Genomic DNA, 26,226 nt, shown 5'->3' on the forward strand with positions numbered 1-26,226 from the left:
TGATCTGTGACGTCAACACGCCTTGTTAGTTTCGTTTTACAGCTGGCCGCCGCTCGCCGAGAAGAACCCGGCTGTGTTAAGGAAGAGACGAGCCAAACGTTTTGTTCAAAGTTTTAATAAATTCTTCCTCAATATCATCCAAACAAAATCCCTCCTGTGGGCGCCGCTTACACACGCTGTTGGTTCGAGTCTTCAGGGGAAGCGGCTGTGTGTTCTTGCAAAACAAAGAGTTTCTAGGAGTTTCGGTGTTCCGGTTGTAAGTCAGAGGATGAGTGGGATGTGCTAACAACGTGCGATCAGACTTCTGATGTGAATACAAGCGACCTGTGACTTGTTCCTCAGCCTGCTGCAACATCCAAGCACTGAATGAATCTATTTTCAGACAGAGGTTGTGCAGCACCGTTACGTCACACAATACTGAATGAGATTCTGATCATTAAAGGAGCAAACATTTAGCTTTTTACGTCAGTCGTTTCTACGCGCTACGATCAAATCGCTCTAATGACAGTTGTTTATCACGGCAAAGTAGATCTACATCTACTGACCTCCATGAACAATTTCCAATATTTTATGAATTATGGAAGAATGTGCAGATTTAGTAATGTTACTGTTTTATATTTTCTGGTATTATATAGCTTTTACCTAAAGCATGTTTTTCAACCCTGGTCCCCGAAGCATGTTTTAGGTGTTTCTTGCTTCAGCACCCCAGATTTCAATTGACGGCTGATTCAGAAGCTGAACTCCAGTCAACTGAAACTTGTGCATTAAAGCAGGGAGACGTCAAAAACACACAAGACCATAACTATGTTTCCACCCAGTTGTCATGCTAATTTTAAGTTACCTTGGGAAATGTCGCAAAAATAGAAAAAAAATGAAAGTAAAATGTCACTTACGTGTGTTTCCAACGACTGGTTTGGAGCGAATCAACCAGGCTACGTAAAGTGTATTCTTTGTCAGATGGTGATTTTAGGTTTGGCTGTAATACACAGGAAGTAGAGGTTGCAAACTACCATGTTCACTTACATCAGAACGTATTGGGTAAATGTGTTTCCATCTCCTGTTTTGTGCATTGACTCTTTTTCAGAAAAGCCCAAAACGAGAATAACAACCTTTTTTCTAAAGCTTTACTTCAAAATGCGAATAAAGAACGTTGATGGAAACCCAGCTAGTGTGCTATGAGGAGCAGGGTTGGAAAAAAAAAAAAAACACTGACCCAAAAGATGCAAATTAAAAAATGTCAGCAAAATATGAACAGGGCAGTTGTTGACTAAAAGAACCCTAAATGTTTACTGTCTACACCTGAATGTTTCCACTGTGGGATGATAAGGTATATTTCTATTCCATTCTATTTTGTTGTCTTTAAATTGCCTTCAGGTGTGAGTGTGTGTTCATGGTTTGTGTTGCCCTGGAACGAATAAAGAGTGAATTGATTAATTACACACAGACTGACGTTTCTAAGATTGTATTTCTGTTAATGGTGGCTACAGCTAATGAAAACACGACATTTAGATGATAGTATTACATCAAACCAATTTTAACATAACGATACTAATAAAAACGTGTATAATACAGAATTGTGGGCTAATTGGAAAGTATGCATAATACCTACTTGAAGGTGATTTTCATTATTCAAGCTAGCTAGATAAAGTTTGCATTGTTGCTATTCACCGGTATTTTTTGTTGTTGTTGTTTTGTTTATTTGTTGTTGTTGTGTTTTTTCCCCCGGGAAATAACATAATAATAAAACTTTATTATGTATCAAAATCTCCAAAGAGCATAATAATCCTGTGACCTCAGCAGAGCAGTAGACACTCGCTCCGTTTAACGACAAGAAGCATAATCTCTCTCTCAATTGGCAAATCTTAAAATAGTGTCAGTGGGCTCCTCTTTATCAAATATAGGTTATCCAAACACTCCGGCTCGCTCCCCCTCTCCCCGGGTTGTACCATCGCAGGCGGGGAGTGAACGGGAACTTGTGCGCCGGGAGCCGGAGATGAATACTTCATCCCCTGACCCACATAATGGCGATATATGAGGCTCGGTGAAGCGCTCCCCGCTGCAGCGGCGGCTCTCCGCGTCTCGACTCCCATCTTCCTCCGCCTGGATCCGACTCTCCTCTCCTCGCCTCTGCTCTGCTCTGCTCTCCCTCTCTCCATCTCGCTTTCCAAAAGGCAGAGAGGAGGGAGGAACGGAGGAGACTCCTGCCGAGGAAAGGGCGACGGAAACGGAAAAAGTAAGTAGCTCCAGAGGGAAAGTAAATGGAAACGTTATCGCTCTCCTTGATAAGCCTCGGTTGTTATTGGCCCTTCAGCCGGCAGAAGGTGAGTGGAAGCTGTGCTCTAAACTTAGTGGCTGAGACTGACGTAATGGGAAACCATATGGTCTGTTGACACTAAAACTATTTCAAAGAATACCATGAATATGGTTTTACTTTCAACTTTTAAAAAAATAGAGTGTATTTAGTTACTGTGTAACTCAGGTTAAATGGCATAGCTAGTATAAAGTAATTTATGCATTAAAAAAGTAACAAAAAGAATCACAAAACAGAATGCCACCAAGAAGATGAAATATTAAAGTAGAAAACTAAGTAATTCTGTGTGATTTAACATGTCAAATATGAAAACAGAAGGCAGCAAACAACACGAGGCAGAGAGCTGCTACTGCATTTATATTTTTTGGCCTATTGGCAAAACAATAAGTGTAAAAAAAAAAACAAACAAAGCAAACAGGATGCAGAATGCACAAACATGGTGGCGACAGTAGCATACCGTAACTGGACAAATTTTATTTAAATACTGCCGGAGCTAAATGCAGAGCAAATAGTGAAATGAAATGTATTAGAGGCTACAAAAGACTTGAGACTGGGGTCAGGGGTCACCTTCTATCAGGACAGAGACCCTAAATGTACAGCCAGAGACACAACAGCATAGTTTGGATCAAAGCATCTTCATGTGTTAGAATGGTCTAGTCAAGGTTAAGAATCAATCTCAGAATCTTACTTTGCTTAGCATCTTGTTTACAGATGTGAGCTGACGGAGCTAGCAGAAACTATTTTAATGTCTTGCAGCTTAAAGGGGCAGCATCATGCTTTCCAGCCACATAGAATCATTTTGTAGCACAATCAAGTAACTATGTTACCTTCAGTTGTTATAAAAATGTTCTATATATCAAACATGACTGAAAAGAAATTTGACTTTGTATTTTAACACCTTAAAATCAGACGCCTGTCTCTTTAAAAACTCTTCCTGAAACTCCGCCTTCAGGAAGTCATCACAACGTGTCTTCTCTATCAACCCTCTAACAAAGTTTCCACCAGCGTCGCTCTGAGAAGCAGCTCCTATAATGAGCTCAACAGATCTGGAGTTACACCAGATGTTTGCTAGTTGATGTTGGCTAGTCTAGAGGGGTGGAGTGGGATAGGCTGCTCCAAACTGCCGCTCCGAGGAGCAGCTTCGCCTTGAGGGCGGCGCAAGGTCCACCCAGGCGTTTTGCACAGTTGAATGGTTACCATGGAGATTAAAATATTTCTCAAACATGCATGAAAGAACCATAGCAGCACTCCAGGTGCGTCTTTCATGAGGGAATAACTTTATAACATCAGATAAAGGCGAAGAAAGGTTGATTCCATGTAATGCTGCCCGTTAAAGTTGCAGCTAAATGTGACTGAGTTGAGCTATACACACTTTTCAGATTTTTATTTGTACATGCTAAATAACATTAGTCTATTATTTTCAGTATGTCAATTTTATCTTTTGGGTAAAAATGAGGTAAGATAATGCTGACGTTCATTATAGTACACGAAATCTCAATAAAATGCTAAGACTTATTGTGACATAACAAGAAAACATGTAAGGCTTTTAAATACATTTTCAAAACACCTTTGTGGATTTAAGACAGATTTTTCATGGTGATGTGATCATTTGTGAGTGGATGAAAAGAAAAGAGTCGACTCTTCTTCAGTTCTCGTGTTCTGGATATCATAAACTAGGTCCTGAATGGCTCTTCGGTTTTGAAATGCCTTAAGTCTTACATTCATTTCTACCAAAACACACAACAGATTTCACACTGTAGTTTTATTTACTTTTTGTAATAAAATAAGGTGTAAATTTCAAAAACTCCACACTCCCTCTAATTTCATAAGATTCAGAGGGAAGCAGCAGCCAAGCTCTGGTAAACAAGCATATAGCTGTGAAATAATACAATCCCAAGGCAGACTGTCAGTTGCTGTTGCCAGTTAATCTAATAAAGCTTTAATGTATGGTTTTAATGAGTAAGAAATGAACTCACCAATGGTGGAAGAATGTTAACATATAGAAGAAAGTATCAAGATGGACTGTTTTGGGGACAAAAGTTGGAATTCCTTAAAGCGTTTAGAGCCATTCAAGCTGTCAGAGAGCAAATGGGAGTGAGCCATCGAAAGCTAGCCGGGATGTTTGGATGCTTGAGTCGACTACTTCTCATTAATTTAAAGCGTAAAAGCAAAATGAAGTTATTGAAGCGCCTGCTTTTGGATGGGGAAGTGAATACTTTAAATTCTATTGTGTATCTCAGCTTTCAGTATCCACAAAGATTCACCAGAGGCAGAACCAAGTTTAGCACAAGCAACAACCTGGTGAAGACCCATTGATTCTCTCCCCCAGGAAACACAACAGGTCTGCAGACCTCAGTTTGGCTATTTAACGTTAAAGTTTATAACAGAACATTTATAAAAAGGTAAAAGCCATCACGTTGTTTGAGGAAACCCTCACAAAGCCCATCAGCAGCGCCTGAAGCACGGTGGTGGAGGGTGATGACCTGGGCTTGTCTTGCCATCACTGAGTCAAAAATGTAATTCGTTGTATTCCAAACTATTTCTAGAGTCAAATCTGAATCTGTTGTGGATGAGAGAGAAGAGCAGAACCCACCCACCTCACTGTAGGAAGCTCTGTCAGACAGGAAGTGATGACTTTTCAAAACAAACTGATTCTAGCTCTGGTTTTGCTCTGGTTTTGTGATTTCTTCTGTTGAGGTTATAGTAGATTTAAATCATCAAAAGACGTCAATGTACAGTACGTCTTGATAAATGAACACAAGCTGTATTCTCTTTCTAATCCTAGTTCCACTTCTGTAAACTTAGCCTATATTGGAAAGTTGTTCTATGAGGTTACGTTTAAAGCTGATTGGACTGTTTATGTCGTCTGCCACGGCCTGTAAGAAGCTCACGGGCTCCTTACAGGCCCCTGGCCAAGCATGAAACCAGGATTGATGATGATGGACCTATTGTTGCAGTCTTTCTGACGGTGATGACTCTGAATATAAATACCTTTCAAGCCTTATCAGAAAGGTCACTTTACTCAATATTCAGCGCACATGCCTGACTCTGATGTGCCGCGGTTTGAGTTTGTTGTTGACGTGACAGAAGAAGAATGACATTTCTGTTACATCCCGTCTCCCTCGGGAAGATTGGCTCAACCTTCCCGCCCGCCAAGTGGCTTCATTTTATTCCACAAATTTCAGAGTGCCATTCGGATCAGACGCAAGTTGTTTCATTTCTACAATAAGACTGAATAAATTCATCGATTTGGTGTTTATCAAGAAAATTTGGGATGATATGAATTTCACTTACCACCAGCCAAGAAACCTGCAATCTGTTTTGGTGGGGGAGGTTCCTGAAGCAATCTTTTACGTGGCAATGAAAGTGCCACGTTTGGCACAAAAAAGTATGTAATCTGTTTGAGGTCATGCTCTAAAAAATCATAAAAGAAAAGAAATATTGGTAATGTTTACAAATACGCTCGACATATTAATACAACTTTGACGTGCAAATACTTATGTGATGAACTTATGCTTAAAGGGGGACATTATGCCATTTTACACAATCAAGTAACTATTATAAGTTATACGTATATATATATACGTATATACTGTATATATATGTGTACATATATATATATATATATATATATATATATATATATATATATATATATATATATATATATATATATATATATATATATATATATATATATATAATGTGACTTAAAAGAAATTTGACATTGCAAATGCCTTGAAATTGGGCCTCTGTCTCTTTAAAAACTCCTGCTCTTTTTGAAACTCCGCCTTCAGGAAGTCATCACAACATGGCTCCTCTGTTAACCCATTAACAACATTTTGACCTTAACAGAGGCCCAGGTGTTTGCTAACTGCAGTCATACTTTGGGATTTCCTGATCTGCCTGCTGATGGATGCCGCTACTGACATCTGAAGGCAAACAGCCAGGTTAGGGTTAATACTAGGTTTTTATTGTATTTTTGTAAATGCAAAGAGTGTAGGAGAAGTTTGGAATTAGTGCAAAACGTTTGAGAGAACATTCTAAAATGATCTAATTGCTTTTATTGAAAACAGAAAAGCACAAAATCTTTCCCATTGATGCTAATATATTATAGCAAACTGACCAATACAGTTGTCCATAACATATTTGTTGTTATTTGGATTCGTGTGTATGTAAACTAAACCAAAAATATAAAATGAACTCCGGCTAAATGTAGTGTTAAATTGTGTCAGAAGGTATGAAAATCTCATAATGTTTCTTGTCAAACTGAAGCCGTTCTCATGAAGCGCTAACTGCTGCTTTACACTCCACTGCTGGAAAGGAAAGGCATTGTGCAAGGCTCTTGTACAGTTTGCTGTACTAAGTCTGGGAGAATAAAATCTCCTCAAATGGTTTCTAAATGTAAGTTTTAACTGTCAATGCGCACACTGTGGTTAGAAGAGGAATTACAGAGCACCTCCCACCCCCAAAAAACAAAAGTTTTAAAGTAGCTTATTGTGGTAAGAGACTGTCAGCAGGTGTACATTCATCCTTCTCAAGTTATAGGAATGAAGAAATAAAACAGGATATTGTAGATAAAAATCTGAAGATGAGACCAGTTGGACTCTTTAGCAAGATGTTGGTCGCGAACTCATCGGCAAGGAAACAAAAGTGGACACCCCAGATGATGGTTGCTTCCAGCATCTGGTTTGTATTTCATATCAATAACATAAGAAATGTTTCGTCTACTGTGAAAAAATATTGAGGCGTTCAATGCTTCTCGTTCCGGCTGTTGTCCGACAGTTTTTATGTCCGCCATTTTGTGCTGTGGAGAAAACGTGGAGTAGCTTTCACACTCATCAGATTTGTGTTGGCGCTAAAGCGGGACTTTGGTTAGACGTGCAGCCCAGAGCGCTAAAGCTGTGGGGGAAAGAAACGCTGCAGAACGCAGCAGGGAGGCATTTGTCTTCATTTGTCACTATACGATCACTCCGCCACACACATGGAATTCTTTATTAGTAAGTAAAAATAAATGAAAAAAAAACATGATCCAGCATATGTGGAACAATGTTTATAATGGCCAATTTTCTGCCTTTTCTTGTTTAGGTAAAGAAGGGATCAAGGCTCACCAGGGCTGGATTGAACCTGAAGGTACAGTGTTTTTTGGGGGGTCTTTTACCCTGCTTCACCTTCCCATCCTCTCTTGTTTCAACCTCTATTGATTACTTGTGTCCACACACTCATGAACACAATTTGAGCCAATTACTATGCATAGTGTGCGATGGTTGAGGGAGCTAAATCAATACCAGCCTCATTCTAACATTATCTTGCTCGTGTGCTCGTGGGGAGGCCTCTCCCTGTCAGTCTTTGAAAAGAAGTTGAAACCCAACGCTGTGTCTGCGTGTGTTGTTCAGATGATGGACCATCACGTCTTGGCAATGCTGGTGTCATTTAAATTGCTCAGATTGGCAGCAGCGTTCCACACTAACAGTTTGTTTGACAGCTGGTGGCAGCATTTCATCCCGTCAGCAAACAGAGAATGACACAGCGGACCTTTCTTGGCTGCTAACGATTCCAGGGCGGACGGTTTATTTCCTTGCTTGCTTTTATTTAAATTGATTTGAACATCATTTTTTAAATTTTATTTTATTTGTGGTAACTATAAAAACAAAAACACAAGGAAATTCAGGCTGGATTTTCCTCTGCTGGAAAAGAGGCTAATGTACTGCAAGCTAACTAGCGAAGATGATTCTAACGTTGGTTTGTCTTGAGGCGTGTGGGGTTGATGTGGGTTTTATTGTTCAGTCAGATAGCATAACACTAATAACACAAACTGAAGCTGACTTACTGTCTGTTTAAGACACTGGAAGCTTTTTATTTCTCTTTCAGGACCAGTTCTAAAAAACAACTGTCTTATCTTTCGATAATATTACTTTTTTTGCTTTCCAATCTATGAAGTGTCCATTTTTAAAACATTTAACAGTTGTTTTGAGTTTCAATAATTCAAACTAGAGATGCATTGATTTGAATTTTGTGTCTGATTTGTGGTCTTTGGATTTTGTAAAGGTTTGACCAAAAGATAAAGTGCCTGTTGATGATCATTTGTTGGGAATTGTTGCAGTAAGAAGTTTCTGATTTGGAAAACTTGCCTTGGATCTTTTGGAGGAATTTTGCTCGCTCTCCATGCGTGTGCCTGTGCTTTCTGTCAGGGGTCTCCAACCTGCGGCTCCCGAGCCACATGTGGTTCTTTAGGACTCCTCCACTTCTTTTTTGGCCAACTTCAAAACTTTGGCCAAAAAATGATAAAGACCTGAAATATGCTTTTAAATATAAAGGTAAAAAAATCTAATTGTAGAATTCACTGAGGGTGCTTTCTCGAACAGACTGTCTGTCTATGTGACGTGGCACAGCCAACTTCACAGGGTCCATACAAGTAAAGAAAAGTTCTACTTTTTGCTACAGAGAGCTGCTAATAATCAATTTTATTTATAAAACCCATCAAATTGAAATCTCAAAGCTTGCCGCAGACTGATAGTGGCTGCCGTCCTACGCCATCAGCCCTCCTGACCAACACTAGCAGATAAGGTGGGTGAAGTGTCATTTGCACAAGGACACAAGCGAACCGGGAATCAAACTGGCGATCCTCCGATTAGAGTGCTAACCTGCTGCCGCTCTTGCCACCGGTTACAGTAAAGCGTAATCCTAATCCCACTTTCCTTTCTAACATCAAACATCTATCAGCCTTTACTTTTCAAAGGTCTGCAGTGCCACTCATTCAGTCAGAGTCCAACCATAACCTTCACTCTATCGTGTTGGGATTCGACGTCACTGACCAACACAAAGTGTTGCACAATTAAAGAGTTCAGCTAGATGAACTCTATTTATGAAAGTCTCAGTCTCAGTTTGCCACAAACTGTTCAGGGAGAAAGTTGTCTGGTCAGATGAGAACAAAAGCAAAATGCCATGACAACAGACCTGAGCCTGAATATCTCCCACAGTGAACCGCATAGGAGTGGTGCCGTCATGCTGTGGGCGATGATGCATTTCTTTTGAGTACCGCTAAGAGTTAATGGAAAGATGCCGCTAGAACCAAACGGAATGGGTTGGATCAAAGCGCATCCATGTTTTAGAACAGTCCAGTCAAATTCTAGACTTCCATTTAACTGAGAACCTGGGGAAAAACTTGAGAATTGTTATTGACAGACTCTTTCCACTGAGCTGGAGCGATATCTCCAAGAACGACTGCTGCTATTCCTCGTTTAATGAACAGAGAGTTAAACTGGTGCATCAGTAAAAAAGAGGAACACAAATAACAAACCAGCTTATTTCCGCTATAGAGCCAAGGTATGTCTCCCAATACATCTAAAACATAACCCATGTGAAGTGAGGACAAGTTGTTTGCTATAGTTACAGTTTGCGTACAGACCGTGATGCAGTGCTTTAGTCTAAATGGAGGGCAGAAGACGATGTGCTGCTTAAACACCTCATGGTTTATGAATTCTTGCTGAGGAAGTACAAAAATGGGTCCAACTGGCTCAACTATAACAAATTACAGAAAGGTAAACAAACTTTAATTGGTTCAGGTCAGCTTCCTCAGTCTGGAGAGTAAAAATTGCTTCTTGTGCACAACAAATTGCATTCTAAATGACTGGGACCCAGCAGCAGCGGCGCTCTCCAGAAACACTCAGAGATCGCCGTTTATCTTCCTCTTCTTAACAATCTGAAGGCTTTCAGGTGAGCGGACTGGCCTCTGTGCACGCCTGCCCTAAAACGACCAGCATACACTCCTGTCCAGACCTCCTGCCGGCTTGGAATTCACACACACACACACACACACACACACCATTCACGCGCGTCTATAGAGTCCCATAAACGCATATCAGTGTGTGCTTTGGAGGCATGAAAAATGCCCTCAATATCCACAAACACTGTCCACCCTCCATCCCCCCCAAAGTCAACCACTCAGATCTCTAAAGGGTAGGGGCGCAGTAAACACACACGGTCACACACACCAACATGAAGAAACCATTAGGGAGATAATTCCAATTCTGCTGACAGTAGATAGGTTTTACTACTCACTCTCCCTATCACATAGTAATTACTTATAAGGCCACAGGGATTATGATGTCCCCGGCTCCCCGCTGTAATAGAGCCTGCGCTCCATATAACCCTTTAGCTTTGCTACCCAGTCTTTATCACCAGCCTAATAGAGCTGTCCCTCCCTCTCATTATCCCACCATATAATAACCTCCATCCATTAACTTAGCGCTCTTCTGCTGCTCCTCACCATTACTTCCCTCTCCTTCATCTTTTATTGCTTCTTTCCTCCGCTCCTTTTCTTCACGAGAGAGCCACGGCAGGGGCCCCGCGGTGGTGTTGGAGGGGGGCAAGGAGGCCCGCAGTGGGCACAGCCCTAGCCTAATGTGACTTCTGCACAGCAGTGAGTGGAAGGAAGTGGGGAGTGTTAGCACAACGGCTGGAGCGCTCAGGAACGTCCCGGCGTTTAGAGCAGCAGAGCTTGAGGGGAAGCGGTTCGCTGTAGAGCTAATTGAATACACACAGGTCTTATGTAATAAGAGATGTTCTCTGGTGCATTGTGTACGTCCTATTTAAGTCCACATCGAGCGTTCTCCTGTCAGCTCCGCCAGCATTTTTTATTTTTCTAGGCCTGTATCTATTTCCGTCTCGTCTCCTCGGTGCAACGACGTGCAAACAGCAGCCATGTTGGGTGATTAGCATGTCGCGCTCTCGCTGAATCTAACGTGCTGCAGAGCACAAGACTGTGTTTCCTTAACAGCCTTGTGCAGGTGGACTTATGCAGGGAACAGTGGCGTGAAAAAGTGTTTTTTTGGGGGTTTTTTTTGACTTAAAGGGACAGTGTTTTCTGTTTTCCAGGTACATAGTTCCATTTTATTGCACAATCAAGTAAGTCATATTTTCCAAAGTCATATTATCCAAAATGACTTAAAAGAAACTTTGTACTTTAACACCTTAAAATTGGGCTTCTGTTTCTTTAAAAACTCCTGCTCTTTCTAAAACTCCGCCTTCAGGAAGTCATCACAACATGTTTCCTCTGTTAACCCTTTAACAACATTTTTTACCAACGTTGCTCTGAGAAGCAGCTTCTTCAATGAACTCAGCAGATGCTCAGTTCCACCAGGTGTTTGCTAATTGCTGCTGGCTAGTCTGTAGGAGCTGAGTGGGATTTCTCAAACATGCTTGGAAGTATCAAAGCAACAGTCCAGGCTTGTTTTTGATGATGTAATAACCTAAACACATGATGTAAAACTCAAAAAAGCCGATTTTATTTAACACTGACCCTTTATTTCTTCTGTTTAACTGCTTTAGATCTTTAAACACGTTTTAATATCAGATAACGATGAGCTGTGTGAAAATACAGGCCGTTTTTACATAATGATTTCATCTGCGATGTCTTATTGTCTGCTTTCTGTTTTCCTTGCTGTCTTTGCGTGGATCTGCAGGCTTCTGCTTCTGTTGGCCTGTTACATTGCTGCTGAGTTTTCCCACCGAGAGACAACGGAATATTTTTCTCTTCTGTTCTCTGAAGGGGAAAGAGCAATCCAAACCGACCCGTCTCCGCAGGAAAACTAATAAATCTCTGAATAATTTTGGTACAGCGAGCTTCTCCTTTGAAGGTTCTGGATTGTATTTTATTTGTGAGTCAGAGTAAAAGCAGGCTGAATATGATGAAAGATTCCAGTTGTTAACAGTGACTAGAAAATAAAGACATAAAGTCATACACTGTAAACGGTTTTACATAATCTACGGTCAGACTGATTTCTCTGTATTTTCAATAACTAATCACCAGGCACACCAATGGACAGCTTGACAACTTGACACACGATCACAGCTCACAAGTGGAGAAATCACAGAGCCAGTAGAACGATTCCTGGTGAGATGTTCCGTCAGGCTTATGGTGACAGTCCAACGTCCCCGGTGTCCTTCTGGGGACAAAGTCCCCACAGCCTTCGAGTTGGGAACTCGTAGCAACTTGTCGTGCTCCGCTCGGCTTTCAGAATATTCCTCCTGATGTCCAGAGCTCCCGGAGGAGGGAATGTGCAGCGGGTGATGAGGAACCGTTGGACCAGATCAGTTCCAGAAAACATATTTATCACAGAGAGTCTACGCATCCGGTTACAATGCCGAGTTTCTGTGATTTAAAATGAAACCATGATAGATCGTTTCAAAAATTTGTCGATTTATGCTGTATAGTTCAAGTGAAAAAAAGAAAACAATCAGTTTAGAGAAAAATGAAAAGCGGCAATAAATTAAATCCTTTGTCATTTAGCAAACAGAAACCATTTTGTTCATTCTAACTGGCCTGAAACAAAAGGCGTTTGGTCAGATTAAATTCAGACCGTGAGAGAAAAAGAATGAGGGTCTTTTTGTATGTAAACTTCTGGTCTCAACTGTATTGTCATATTTTGAGGCTAATCTTTTGACCCACATGCAGAATACACTTCAGGATACAGAGAATGTCAGTTAAATAAAGTTTATTGTAAAAAGAGTTTGAATGTATCTTCTTTGCCCGGGGTATGGGACAGCTGGAGATCTGGATTTAGTGAAATGGAACTGATCCACCAGGGGGAGGTATTCTGCTGGTGCTGAACTTGGTTTCTAGGGTGAGTGTCGGGTCCAGGTGGGGTTGGAACTGAAGCCAGGAGATCCAGAGAGAATGGGCGGCGATGAGGGTTTGTTAGTTGTACTTCATTGGAGGGCGGACAGGTTGTAGCACAGACTTGAACAGCCAGAAGAACCAGTCGTAGGGATTTATGAACCAGGGGTTTCTTTATGAAGAATCTTGGAGGTGAAACGATAAAACTCATAAGGCACAAAGGTAACAGCCGCTGAGAACCTACAAGGAAAACACAAGGGAGGCTTGAGTAAAACACTTAGAAAACTCAGCGAGAGCACACTGAGGGGCACAGAGTACCATGAACGGCAACACTCAGGCATCGAAGGACTGGTGACAGGCTTCTCTTAAACACTGGCTGATGACAGATAGGCTGCAGGTGTGATGGCTGAACACCTGAGACCGCCCTCTGGACAACACAGCTTCCTGGCTCCATCTAGTGGATAACTAGAGACAAGAAAAGCAGCCCCACAGAAACCAAAACTCCAGCTTCCCAACATGTATGTTTGAATCTTTTTTGGGGGGGTTTTTTGCTTCATTTTTCAGGTGCTCAACATTGAGGATAGAAATCCGCAAAAGTACCTCTAGCTTTGTTTATGTACATTTTACATAAAGCTTAGACTAGTAATCAGAAGTCGCATCCTTTATTCTTGTGAATGTTTGTCACAAGCCGTCAGAAATGGGAGGATGATATGTTTTTTTTGGGGTTTTTTTTAAATACTCTCTGTTGATGTAGGACTCTGAACTTTATGCTTGTAGAATAATAATACCGTTGAGGTGAAGCTGTTGCACCATTTTGTCAGACTGAATGCGAGCCGGTTGGCAGTCCCTGCAGCTTTAACAGAAACCTACATAAATATGGAAATGGGTCAGTGGGAACTCTCCAGTTTTACATGAAGGCTTTTGGAAATATGCCATTATCATACCGCTTCCTTCTGATCACCACTCTGTGGAGTTTTACTGAGATGTGTGGAGAAGCAAAAAAAAAGCTTAAACCTCAAAAGCACCAGCACTTTCTTGCCAACGCTGTTAGGTGTCTGCGATGCATTTCATTTGCACGCATTCACCACAGAAATGCACAATTTGACATTTCAAAAATGAATGTAGACGCACTGCAATTTCAAAAGAAGTCATTTTTTCACACAAAAAAAGGTTTGCTTCCATTCGCAAACCTGCAATGGGAACACTTTTACTGCCTCACTGGAGTCACATGATCAATGACCAGCTGTAGCTACTGGCGGAAACCACAAAGAAGACGACAGGAAGGAGTTGGAGGATGATGGCACATCGTGTTTTTTAATGACTTATCATGTGAAGAAACTTATTCATGCGTGATTTCAATTGCGCTTCTTATGTAATGGAAACACTGCTAGTATAAAATTCTGTTTTTTTCAACATTAGCAGAAAATAAATAAGTTAATATAAGTTTTCACATATTTGAAATGAAAACGCAGCTTGTGATGCCTGTGATATTCCTGCTTGACTTTCTATGTAGCATTTGGATCTTCAGCTTTGCTTTGTGTTATCCGGTACTTTTTTGGACAGTGAAAAATTATTACAATTAATAACAACTGGAACTTTGTGAAGTACAGTCTGTCTTTCAGCCTGTTGTTGTTTTCCATTACTTTGCCTCCACAGTGGGATGGGTTTTTTCCCCCTTATCATATAAAGCTTTGAATTGCCTTGTTGCTGAAATTGCACCATACCAAAAAACCGCCTCGCTTCACCTTGAATCTAATAACTGATTGAACCTCCACCGTTTATCACAACTGCTAACAAACATCAGAAAGATTTTGATTTTTGGCCTACTCTTATTATTATTTGTGATGTTTTTGCAGAAGTGTGTGGAATCAGCCACACTGGAGGGTCAGCTGTAACGACTCTTTAGGATTAAATGTTACATGGAACATTCTCCCTTTCTCCAGCGACTACACACACTTGAGTTGCTACGGTGACAGTGTTTTTGCTCTTGCAGCATCTGCCAGCTGAACACACAGACACTGAGCCACACACACGCTCAAAATACTAGACATGTAGCAACACAGAAGGGAATCCAGGCGGAGGAGGGAGGGAGAGAGAGGAGCGGTGTGAGCTGTTTGCCTTTTAAAGGCAGATAAGAGAAACACCAACTGCTCCACAACAGCCTCGGCCAACAATCAGCCACAAATGATTTGGTCTCAGCTGTCTCATTAGAGGGCCCGGAGCCCGCGCTATCAGATTAAGTCTGTTAATGCACTTCATCAGCACCAATAAAGACAGAGGAACAGCAGTGCTGATGCATTTGCCATTTTGGCGTTCAATGCTCAAATGGCAGCAAGTCCTGGCGAAGAGACACAGAGCAGCCATGTTTCACCAACCGTAGCCTCAGTCTGCAGCGTAACTCGTTGGTGTTTTCATGTGCAGGCAAGTAGCTGCGACCCAGCAGAGACCCCATAGCTAAGGTGAGCATCTGTTGGCAAGACAAATATTCGTAATACATGTTACAAATCTCACCTTTGTGGAAGAGTGTCGAGTACAAAGCCACTGCTGGATGAAAACCACAGTGTTTCCCAATCAGGCTACATTTATGTGCTGTTGGATGTTGACTGGAGAAAAGTTCCACGATTAGACGGCACCGCAGAGACACCGTGAGTCAGCTGCGGTTGTCATGCCAGGCCACCGGATGGCGCTGAGAGTTTAGCATGTAGTTGAAACAGGCATGAGCTTTTGACCCTTAGCTTCCGCCTTCTTTAGAAAACAGTAACCAAGTGCTCATGTAACATATCATTTCTTCTCAGAGGTTGTGTTATACTGAACAAGTCGAGTAGCACACCCAGCACAATGCTAGCCGTCGTTGTTTTTGTCGTTTTTTTTTGCCCGTGTATGCGTAAAACAAACCCTGCAGCCGGGCGTTCTGCACTGTGCTTCATAACTCCGCAGGAGGTTTTCCCAAAAATGTTCACTCTGAGACTTGGTTTCCAAAGGCTCCCATCACAGGAGATGTGTAAAGAAATGGCTGAATCATAACGAAAATTAAACACTTTCACCACGTAAACTGTTTGCCACGTAGTGCTGCTTAACACCTTCTGCTAACATCTTCAGGACACATGTCAGCAGAGTGTGTTCTGGTCAGATGACACCAAAACGGAACATTTGGGTCAACATGCAAAATGGCGCTTAGTGAAAAGATAACACACCCCCATGAACACTCCCCTACCACTTTGAAACTTGATGGTGGCAGTGCATGTATGACGCTCTGGGGATGTTTTCCTGCAGCAGCAACAGGAGTTGATGGGTTTATCAGTGCAGCACAACCCTGGAAGAAAACCTCACAGCAGATAAATGCGAGCCGAATCCAAATTTTTTTGTCCAAATGTGACCTTTATTTGATCTTTTCACAGCAGCTAGACAGCATAATTCTGATCTCGTAAGCCCTCAAAAATGTGATTTGAGCCACTTCCAATCCATCTGATAGTTTCCAAAGTGTCTCAACAGTCATGTTGCATTTTATCCCATTTTTAAGTTGTGCACAAGATGTGCGACACCTTGGAAAAAGCTCAGACTGGACATAAACAATGGCTGAAAAAATAATATTTATGAAATTATGAAATAATTCAGTGAAGTCAGTGAAGTGAATCACTTCACAGCCCCAACACTCTTGGTGGGGACTCAAGATGTAGTCAGAGTTGTTCTCATCGAACATCTCTGACTACATTCAAACAGACTTTTCTGGAGAATGGGCAAAAAAATAAAATAAAAAAGCGTCTTTGTCGCTTTGGGATTGTTAACCGTTCCGCACACAGAGGTCTGATTGTGGTCACGTCATTCAGTAGTATGAACAACTATGCAAAAATAAATAAGTAAAAAACTGGATTTCAGCAAAAAAAAAAATTGGAAATGAAAACCAATACCTTCTGTGTGAATTTGCCCTTAGAGCCGGTTAAAGTCCTGACTCCGGACCTGACGTTCACCTCCCAGCAGGACAACAACCCTAAACATGCAGCGAGCGCTACAGTAGAGTTGTTTAGGTCAAAGCATATCTCTTTGTTAGAATGGCCCAGTGTAAATCTCATTGAACATCTGTGGCAAGACTTGTCCATAGAAACTGTCCATCCCATCTAACTGAACTGGAGCCATTTTCCAAAGAGAAATCTGTAAAGTTTCTAGAAGCAAACACTAAACAACCTGTTCCTGTAACTAGAGTTAAAACCTTTCACATTTGAATTTAAAAAAAGACAAAGTTACTCATGTAATTTTCCCCCCACTTCAAAATGATTCTCTCCTTTGTGTTATATAAGTATCACATTTGTTCTGTGGGAAGGCTCCATGAAGGGAGCTCTGACCTCAGCAGCTGATGAAGCTGTTCTCGTGTAGCCATGGCAGCATTGTTAGGTCTCTCTGTAGAGTTTCTCTGCGTTTGTTCCTTTTCATACGTGATGTGTTTGTGCTGTGACGGGAAACAGGCTTCGTGGACAGAGCGGCACAGGCTATTATTTGTCCAGAGACCGGCTCAGCTCTGGCTCAGCTCCACAGGAGAGTTTTAGTGGAGCAGCTCTCTGCAGCCCACTGGCTTTCTTCTTCTCCTCTCTGCTAGCGCAGCACTTTGGCCCAGCCCTGTGAGGAAACGTAGATCAGCCGGAGCCTCATGTTATCTCCAGGCTGGATGTCTGAGCAACTGGAACAAGCTGAGCTGTTGGTCTGTCAGCCAGGCGGGCTAAATATGCTAAGGCAGGAATGTTCACAAGCAGAGGAACAGCCTCTGCTCCTCCATCTAACACTGCTCAGAGGCTGTCTAAATGTCATGTACAATATAACAGGTTGGGCTTTAGTAAAGTGTGCAGCAGGGTCTGCTGTCCGGATTTTTTTTTTTTTTTATCCAAAACCGTTCCTTAGATACCTACAGTAATCATACCTTTTGAGCTTTTTCACGTGTATTGAAAATTGAAGTGATTTTTATTTTTTATTTTTTTGTAGGATATTACTTTTGTTTAATTAATCATCCATACATCCATTTTAACAAGTTAAACATTTTAACGCAATTAAACCTCCCTTCAGAGTCCTGCCCAGAAACTCCCCATGCATTTTGATTAAAGGGGCAGAATTATGTAAAATGTACTTTTTTTTAGCTTTATATCATGTTATAATGTTTTTTCCTTATTAAAAACATATCTGGAGTTTTGTCTTGATTCTTTCATGCACAGGCACAGCTTCTCCTCAGAAAACGTCCAAGCTTCCGAACTTCTGTCTCACAGAGCAGCCCTGCCCAGGATTCCTCCACTCAGCTCCTTCAGACTAGCCGGCAGCAATTAGCCGACTAATTTGGTGGAACTTTGCATCAGCTGAGCTCATTATAGGAGCTTCTTCTCAGAGCAACATTGGTAAAAAATGTTGTTAAAGGATTGTTAGAGGAGGGATGTTATGATGACGTCCTGAAGGCGGAGTTTCAAAAAGAGCAGGAGCTTTTAAAGAGACAGTAGTCCAATTTCAAGGCTTTAAATTACAAAGTCAAATTTATTTCAACAAAAACAACAACTTTGAGTTGTTTTTAAGCATTGGCTTTTTAGGTGCTGCGGTTTCATCCAGTGAGGGATACCAATTTGCTGAAGTGTGAACTAGGTGTCCATGGCTTTATGTAAATATTCCACAGCTGTGACAGGACATTAGGAAAAAGATGCAGCGCACGCAGAATATTTGAGAACCTTGTGTGTGAGAGGAAGCAAAGAGAAAGGTGTTAAGATGAATGGTAATTATCTCAAGGAAAGGAGAGCGCTTCCTGAGTCTACGCCAGTGATCGGTCTGAAAATCATTTTCCTGTGGAAGCGTTAATTAATGACCATCAAGATGGACTGCCCTGCTGCCACAGCAAACCCCGCTGTGAGCTGTCTCCTCAAATTCAGCTCTTTTATTTTAAACCAAATTCTTCTGCTTCCTTCCTAAAGTCAGGTGGTCCAGCAGCTCAGAGTAATGAGATTTTAGGTTGGCGTTCATGTTTAATCACCATCTGTTCAAATGTACAATATGCAGGGCGTTTTTTGTTGTTGTTGTTTTGTTTTATGCAGGTTTAATAAAAAAATTACGTTTTTATGGAAGGAGAATTTTACCGTGATGATATTCTAGAAATTAAATTTAAGACAAATATTTATGTATTGTGTTTGTATTTTGAGCATCACTCCCAGTGATTGTCTACAGTTTACTTTAAAAGCAGCCTCTTGTTCTACAGTCTGGACCTGCAGCTACTCAGACACATTCGCTTCCTGGAGGTGCGGACTCTGTTGAGGTTTTTCCCAGTCCCTTACGTTTGGATGTGATATATGTAACGCTCTAGTTCAACACTACACTTCGTGAACCCATTTATTTCATCTTTCTCGTGTGAAGGAGCATTGTCCAAGGGCGAGGTGGGCATGCAGGCGCTGCCTGGGGCGGCTGAGTCCGGCTCGGGATGGGAGGTGGTGGCCGATTATGTGAGGGTGGGCCATGGATGGTGAGCTCTCTAGCTTGGCCCAGTCCTGCTGCTGGCCAGTGTGGGTGAGTCTGGGCCAGGTGCTGGGTGTCTGTATGGGGGGGTTCGCCTCCCAACTGTCCCTCGCATGGTTGAAGGGGCTTGATGGACTGGTGGTGTGAAGCCATGGATGGGAAAGGGGAGAGAAAAAAACTAGATATAAATGAAGGGTTACTTTTATACCACTGAGATTAACTTTACCACCATATTTTTCGGACTATAAGCCGCTACGTTGTTCCCACGGCTTATAGCCTGGTGCAGGTTTTCTGTTGATTTTTCTTCAACCACCAGGGGGCTCTTTAGCAGGAAGTGAATCATCGGAAGTCAAAATTGGAAATCAAAGACGAAAGTGCTAATTTTCATCTAGAACAAGCACATGCTAGCAGCAGGCACGATGGAGAAATTTCTTCAAACTCAGATAATGCAGCTTTTAAGTTGAGGGCTATCGATCTGGCAGTACAGAAGAGGAATAGAGCCGCTGTACGTAAGCTCGGCGGGAACGAATCCATGGAGACGGAGGGCTGCGCCTTAATAAATCCAGCAGGTTTATTAGGACGCTGCCCTCTGCTGGGTCCTTATGGAAAACCGAGAGCGGCGGAGATACCAGCGGCTTATATATGTAAGTTTCCAGTGTTTTTCAAAGAAAATTGTAGGTGCGGCTTATAGTACGGTGCGCTCTATAGTCTGGAAAATACGGTAGTTTTTTTTTTGTTCTGTAGTTTTGCTTAAAAGGGCCGCATTATTTAAAAACAACTTTTATTTTAGGTTTATGTCATGCTATGCTGGAAAATGTCACACTGCCTCTTTAAACTCAATTATCAGAGCAACAAGTATCTAAAAAGCAATAAATTCACGACTTTTAGATAACACTAAATCACTTAATTAATCAGGAAAGTCTTTGCTGTTTTGCCCAGTGTTTGGCCCAGATGGTGTATAATTTCAGTTGCAGAAGTGAGCGGAGATCTTTCGCTGTCTACACATTTTCTCAGTTCTCACATAAAAAATTACCTGTCTGTGTTTTACAGAATCACCCGCAGCCCTGCCCAAGAAAAGGTGTCTCCATTCATTTTTCTACGTGTCCACAGTCTTATCCTGCAAAATCTTTATTAATAGATCGTGACCTATGCCGAGGAGCTGAAGCAGTATAAAAGAGAGGCGGTGATATCAAACGACGGGCGAGGGACTGCCGGTGGGACTAATGTGGCATTATTAAAACCAGTCTGGTGTGAAACGCTGTCCGTGTGATAAAGCTCACCGTCCACACAACCGCACACGCGCGTATGCACACACACCCAGGCTCCGGACAGATTTTGGCAACTTTAGTTGCGCAGCGAGGTCAACTACAGACTGCAGCACAGATGCCCGATTTGAATACTGCAGACTAATTAAATAGAAGCCAATTAACGATCCCTTGCTGATCTGTGTGTTCCCAAAAAAACCCCAAAAAGCCCGGTGAGAGAGGGAGCCGAACAAAGTACACCAGGTGTTTTATCTGACCTCTGCAGGAGGAAAAATAGGTCACCGTGTTTTAGAGTCTGACAGAGAAAGTTACTGCAGCCGTTTTTTTCTTCAAAGCTCATCCCGCATTCAGACCTGTACGACTGGCTTAAAAGGAAGATCGCTGGGGATTTGTTTGGGTTTTAAACCATTCAACATTCGGCAGGGTTTACAGGTTTGCCCTGAAAGGAAAAAACAAAACAAAAAAACTCCCTTACTTTCAGACCTCAAGCTATCAAAAAAAAGAAGAAAAATGCTCTCTAAGCTTGACTGCAGAACTTCCTTACCTAAGCAGGAGCTGGACGAAATGGACACATGTGAGCCACATAATTTCCCCTCAAGGAATTTTTCTATTCTTATGCTTGCATTTTTTTTTAATTAAAATGGATTTTTGTAGAGGTTGATATGTATTGATTTAGTAAACACACCTGCTTCTTTGAAGCTGTAAAACCTTGATGTGAGCAGCGGTAGAAGACAAAGTCGATGCTAGGCATGGCTATTTCTTAATCTCGTTTACAGCGGCAGGTCTCTGGGGGTTTGGCTCCGCTTGGCCTCGTTACCTCAAACAAAACTCAGCCTCCCTCTGCAAGAACCAAGCCATGGACAGCTTGCTGTTGAAACCAGTGGTTTGTATGCACAGAATAAAAAAAAAAAAAAAAACCACACATGCACATTTTGAAGTATGGCATTAGAAACTGTCAGCAGGGACACTTGGTGATGATGGTGGCAACAGTTGTAGGCAATCTGGGGGTTGCCTGTTTGATTGCTGCTCTGTCCGTTTCAGGCGTTGTGTCCGTTGTCTTCCATTTGTATTCACCGACTGATCAGAACTAATTCCTAAGCATTCCTCGTCCTGGAGACATCCCTGCCAAAAGTCCCTCCTAGAATAAAACTCAGAGCTGATCAGATACGAACTGATCCTCGCTACAAAATCAAGGCCTGAATCCCAAAGCCTCGTCCTTGGAGTCGGCCTCCAGCCGCTTTGAGCCTCTTCCTTCCAACCTGCTGGTCAGGAAAAAAATTTGTTTAAAACCCTTTGACGTATTCACCGGAGAACCCGTAGAAATGCTCTGTGTACCCCACGTTTCTGCGTTCCCATAGAGACGGGAGAAGTCTCTTGATGCGTCCCCCGGCAGACGCCTGCTGTGGCAGCCTCTCTGTTCCTCGACGTTCTGCTGAGAAACTCCAGCTGGGATCCCAGTAAGCTCACGCCTGCCTGAAGAGAATGAGTTTTTTCTGTTCCGTTAATTTTTGGACTTTAGGACATTGCTTTGACCCGACTGACAATCAACTCAAAGTGAGACCTTTCCATTATCTAAAGATATTGTCAATTGCCTTTCTGTTGCATGCTCGCCTTATATTTTCCTGATTATAGGCTGTGAAATTCTTATGCTATGAATTTCACAGCAGAAATCAATGGTTCCGCCGAACCATTGATTTTATCATGGTAAAAATGATTTTATCAATTTTTATTCTAAGAGGGTTTGATTTTTTCAGTGCTGCTGGCATTCATTCATTAGCTTTCTCTCAGCCAATCTCCTCACGTTCTCCCTCTTGTTCCCATTTCTCTTCTTTTCTTGATTTTCATATCTACGTTCTGGTCATAAAAGGCCTAAGACCACCTTTTTTTGTCTAGCCTAAACATGCAGTGTTGTTAAAAGGTGGTGGGCCGGGGTGAGTTGGTCTCTGTCTTTCAGAGGTGTGTGGTCCGAGCTAGTTTGCAACCTCAACTTCCTGTTTATTGCCATGTCAACATCTGATGAAACTGTGCTTTGCGTAACCTGGTTGATTTGCTCCAAACCGTTAAACGGAAAAACACCTAAGTCACATTTCCTTTGTCTTCTCTTTTTGTGACATTTTAAAAGTTTGCTCAAAATTTCCACGATGATTAGATGGAAACAAACATTATAGTGCCAAACGTATTCACTCACCTGCCTTGACTCACATATGATGCAACAGATGGGCGACAGTGGCCGTGTGGGTCGAGTGGTCGCCTTGGGATCGGAAGGTTGTAGGTCCATTTATCATGTGAATAAGTGAATAAGTGCTATAAGTGCCCTTGCAATTTGCCTTCTGGGAAGACTGTCCACAAGGTAAAGGAGTTTGTTTACGGGTGAATTAGCATTACCTTTCACAAGAATGAAACAAAATGATAAAAATAGTAGAATTACTTGACTTTGTGGCCAGAAACTAGCTTCTAAACAATATCTCCTATGTAACTAAATTGACCCGAAGTAACCTTAGCTAACTTTTTCATACTGCACAGTTTCATAATGAGAGAGAGGTGATGAGAAACCAATGTCAGAGGGGAAGTGCATTACAGAGCAGAGGGTTTTGTGTCAGTCAGGATCAGAGCTGGAGCTCATGTTTAACTATGCTATAGAGATGCTACAAGTCAATATGCTGAATATATATATATATATATATATATATATATATATTCAGATCACATATGTATTTTCTATTACACTAATAGATCATTTATCTTGTAAACTTTTAATATATTGACAGTTTGTACAAATCTGTGATAGCACATTGGCAATATACTCTTGAAAAATGTGAATATATTGAATACATAATGTCATTTATTTCACCGGGAAAGTGTGTTATAATGGATCCTCCTGTGTTCTGGTAGCCTGATGTGTTTGCAGTACTGCAGTGTGTATGAAGCACGTAATGTACAAAGTGGCAAAGCAGAATAATAAGACATTAAGTAGCTAAAAAGTGTACTTCATTAGCAATTATAATAAACTAAACGTGTAATTGTAGCATACTGTAACCTCACTACTAATATATAAAATGTATAATGCTCAAATATTTAAAAGACATTCTAAGTATATTTTAAGTGTAATTATATCACAAAAAAGTACACTTAAGTGTACAAAGTATAACTTTAGTTGTTCAAAATAGCATGTGACAGTACACTTAGTATACTGTGATTTACTACAATTTAATTACAATTAAAATACATTAAGCACAAAATTAGTTGTTTCAAAATAACATACTTCAAATTAAATAATCCTTAACTAACTTAACGTATGCTGATGATTAATCTGGCTTCAAGTATGCTAAGATTTAATATGCTTAGTATATTTATTTTTTGCACAAGGGAAAGACTTTTTAATTTCTATCAATTTCAGATCTAATTGATGGTCTGTAAATACTGAAACAGTGTGGCTGCATCACAGTTTGAGGTCTTCTAAGGATAAAACAGAGTTTTCTAACTACAGCTGAAATCATCATTATATTAACTAGTATTAATAGTAGTAATAATTACACACATGTTTATTATGGGGTCTCTAGTGGTGCTGAGATTTAACAAATGACTTATGACGGTTTAATATCCCGTCCTCTGATTTGCTTCATGTAAGACTCTATTGTCTCTATTGTCCCCGGTTGCCTTGGTAACACTCTAGTTGTGGCGGGAACTGCTTGTCTTCTCTCTCTACATGCAGATGGTGTTTTGTCACAGTCTAGAAAATGTGACGGTGAGGACTAAACTCATGTCCGCTTTTTGTTGCACTTCACAAAAATCACCAAACTGGATCAAGTCCTGAATCTCTCCCAGTACAGTGGCTCCTCACGGCTCACCCTGACTGGCCTGCTGTCTGGAGAACAGAGACGCTGGAACAACTTTGATTCAAAATGGACGAAGTCAAAAGAAGGATCCAGTTCCGTCAGTTTAGCTATTCCAACACATTTGTGTCAAATATTGTCTCTCTCACTGAACTTTTTCAACTGCTTCTCCTGGGTAAATAGGTAGCATAATCAATAACTGTTTCCATTATTTGAGGTTTTTTATACACTGATAGTGGGCTGGTCCCTCATCTACCTCCACAACAGCCCCAATCTGGTCTGAGTACAAACCTCGGTTTGGGTTCGGTTAAAGTGAACTCTGGTTTGGTTCCAACGCATGTGAAAGCAAACTGACCAGAGACCGCTCCAAAGGTAGGAAGCAGACAACAGCGCCAGGCATTCTGGGTAAATACAACCAAAACAAGCCTGTGTTTTGTCAGGAGCGTTTTACCAAAGACAAAAGAGAAATCCTACAACCGCTAACATCTGACGCGACTCCATTTTTGCTTGCGGTTTGTGAGGCTGTTGTGTCTTCTTCAGATGTTGTTGTGTTGTTTCCCTCACTTGGTGCATCCATTGCCACCACAGGTGAAGAGGGGAACAGATTTGTCAAATTGTTTGTTTGGTCTTGACAGTCCAGTGTGAAAGAGAACCCCATCAGCTGAAAGTGTAGCAAATGTTGTAACTTCTCGGCCTTTTGGCTAAGACAGCGGTCCCCTCCTTTGGGTGGTGATAGCGGTAGTCTTTGTGACTTGGCTGTTGCCACTGATTTAGAGGTTCAGTAAATCTTGTCCCCGGTTGAGATATTGACCACTAAGTAGTGGAAAATATCTTTTACCTTTTATTTGTATTTATTGGTGTTTATTAACTATTTATTGTTTTTAGTAAAGGTTTTAAACCTTTAACTGGTGGTGCCTCCACCATGGCGGCTAGCCATGCCGGCATGCGGAGGCACCACAGTGTTCGATTTTTATTTAAGGAAAAAGAAGAAGGAAATAGAGTAACGAGATTGGACTTTTCCAGGAAGCTAATTCAGCAGGTGCTGAAGTTTCGGCCAGATGACCTGAATTGTATCCTTACCCTGCCTTTCAATAAGGGATATGACGTAAGTTTTTGCTCTGCCGCACTTCTTAAGGAGTTTTGGACACGGTTTGAAAATGCTAAGACCCAGTTTTCAGCTTTTGACGTCGAGAAACTGACTGACAACTCCCTGAAAACGGTGATTGTCAGGATGTTCAATGAGACTGTCAGTGCTGAAGACATCTGTATGTGGCTGGGTAGACACTGCACTGTGAGAGGCCAGGCTATGAAGGTGCGGGATGTGGACGGCATCTGGAACTGTGCTTGGCGGGTCCCCATTAAACAATGGGAAGACCCCCAAGGCTTCCAGGGCCTGAAGCATCTCCCCTCAATGATAGTCCTGGGGGAGAACAGGGGCTACATTCACTATCAAGGCCAACCCAAACTGTGTCGGAAGTATGGCGAGCATGGTCATCTGGCCGAAACTTGTGAAAAAGTATTCTGTGGAAAATGTCGAGAAGTGGGACACACGTTTGATGAATGTACGAACGGGCGGAAATGTAATTTGTGTGGTGGACAGGATCATTTGTTCAGAGACTGTCCAAAATCGTTTGCGAATAAATTGAAAAAAGGAAAAGAGACGCTAACGGAAACGGTTAATGAGCAAGTGGACGCAGCTGGGTCGAAAAATTCAAATCTCCCACCAGG

The 26,226-nt window shown here is 41.6% G+C and overlaps 1 protein-coding gene and 1 long non-coding RNA gene across 4 annotated transcripts in view; one reads left to right on the forward strand and one right to left on the reverse strand.

Annotated features, from left to right (window-relative positions):
* Window positions 1–1,491: 1,491 nt before the first annotated feature.
* klhdc8a (kelch domain containing 8A) overlaps window positions 1,492–26,226 on the forward strand; it is a 55,933-nt gene continuing 31,198 nt past the window's right edge. The window contains exons 1-2 of one of the 3 annotated variants that reach the window (XM_028003197.1): window positions 1,492–2,321; window positions 7,400–7,444. The gene's annotated coding sequence lies outside the window, so the exon portion shown is untranslated. The remainder of the gene's footprint in view (window positions 2,322–7,399; window positions 7,445–26,226) is intronic. The other 2 variants (XM_028003195.1, XM_028003196.1) reach the window with 2 other exon arrangements.
* Window positions 12,791–13,452, reverse strand: LOC114135693 (uncharacterized). Its single transcript, XR_003593641.1, has 2 exons — window positions 13,248–13,452; window positions 12,791–13,169 (listed from the first exon to the last, which is right to left on the reverse strand). It is a non-coding gene; the product is annotated as an uncharacterized LOC114135693 (long non-coding RNA).

This window comes from Xiphophorus couchianus, chromosome 20, assembly GCF_001444195.1.
Source record: "Xiphophorus couchianus chromosome 20, X_couchianus-1.0, whole genome shotgun sequence".
In the NCBI taxonomy this organism is placed as follows: Eukaryota; Metazoa; Chordata; class Actinopteri; order Cyprinodontiformes; family Poeciliidae; genus Xiphophorus; species Xiphophorus couchianus.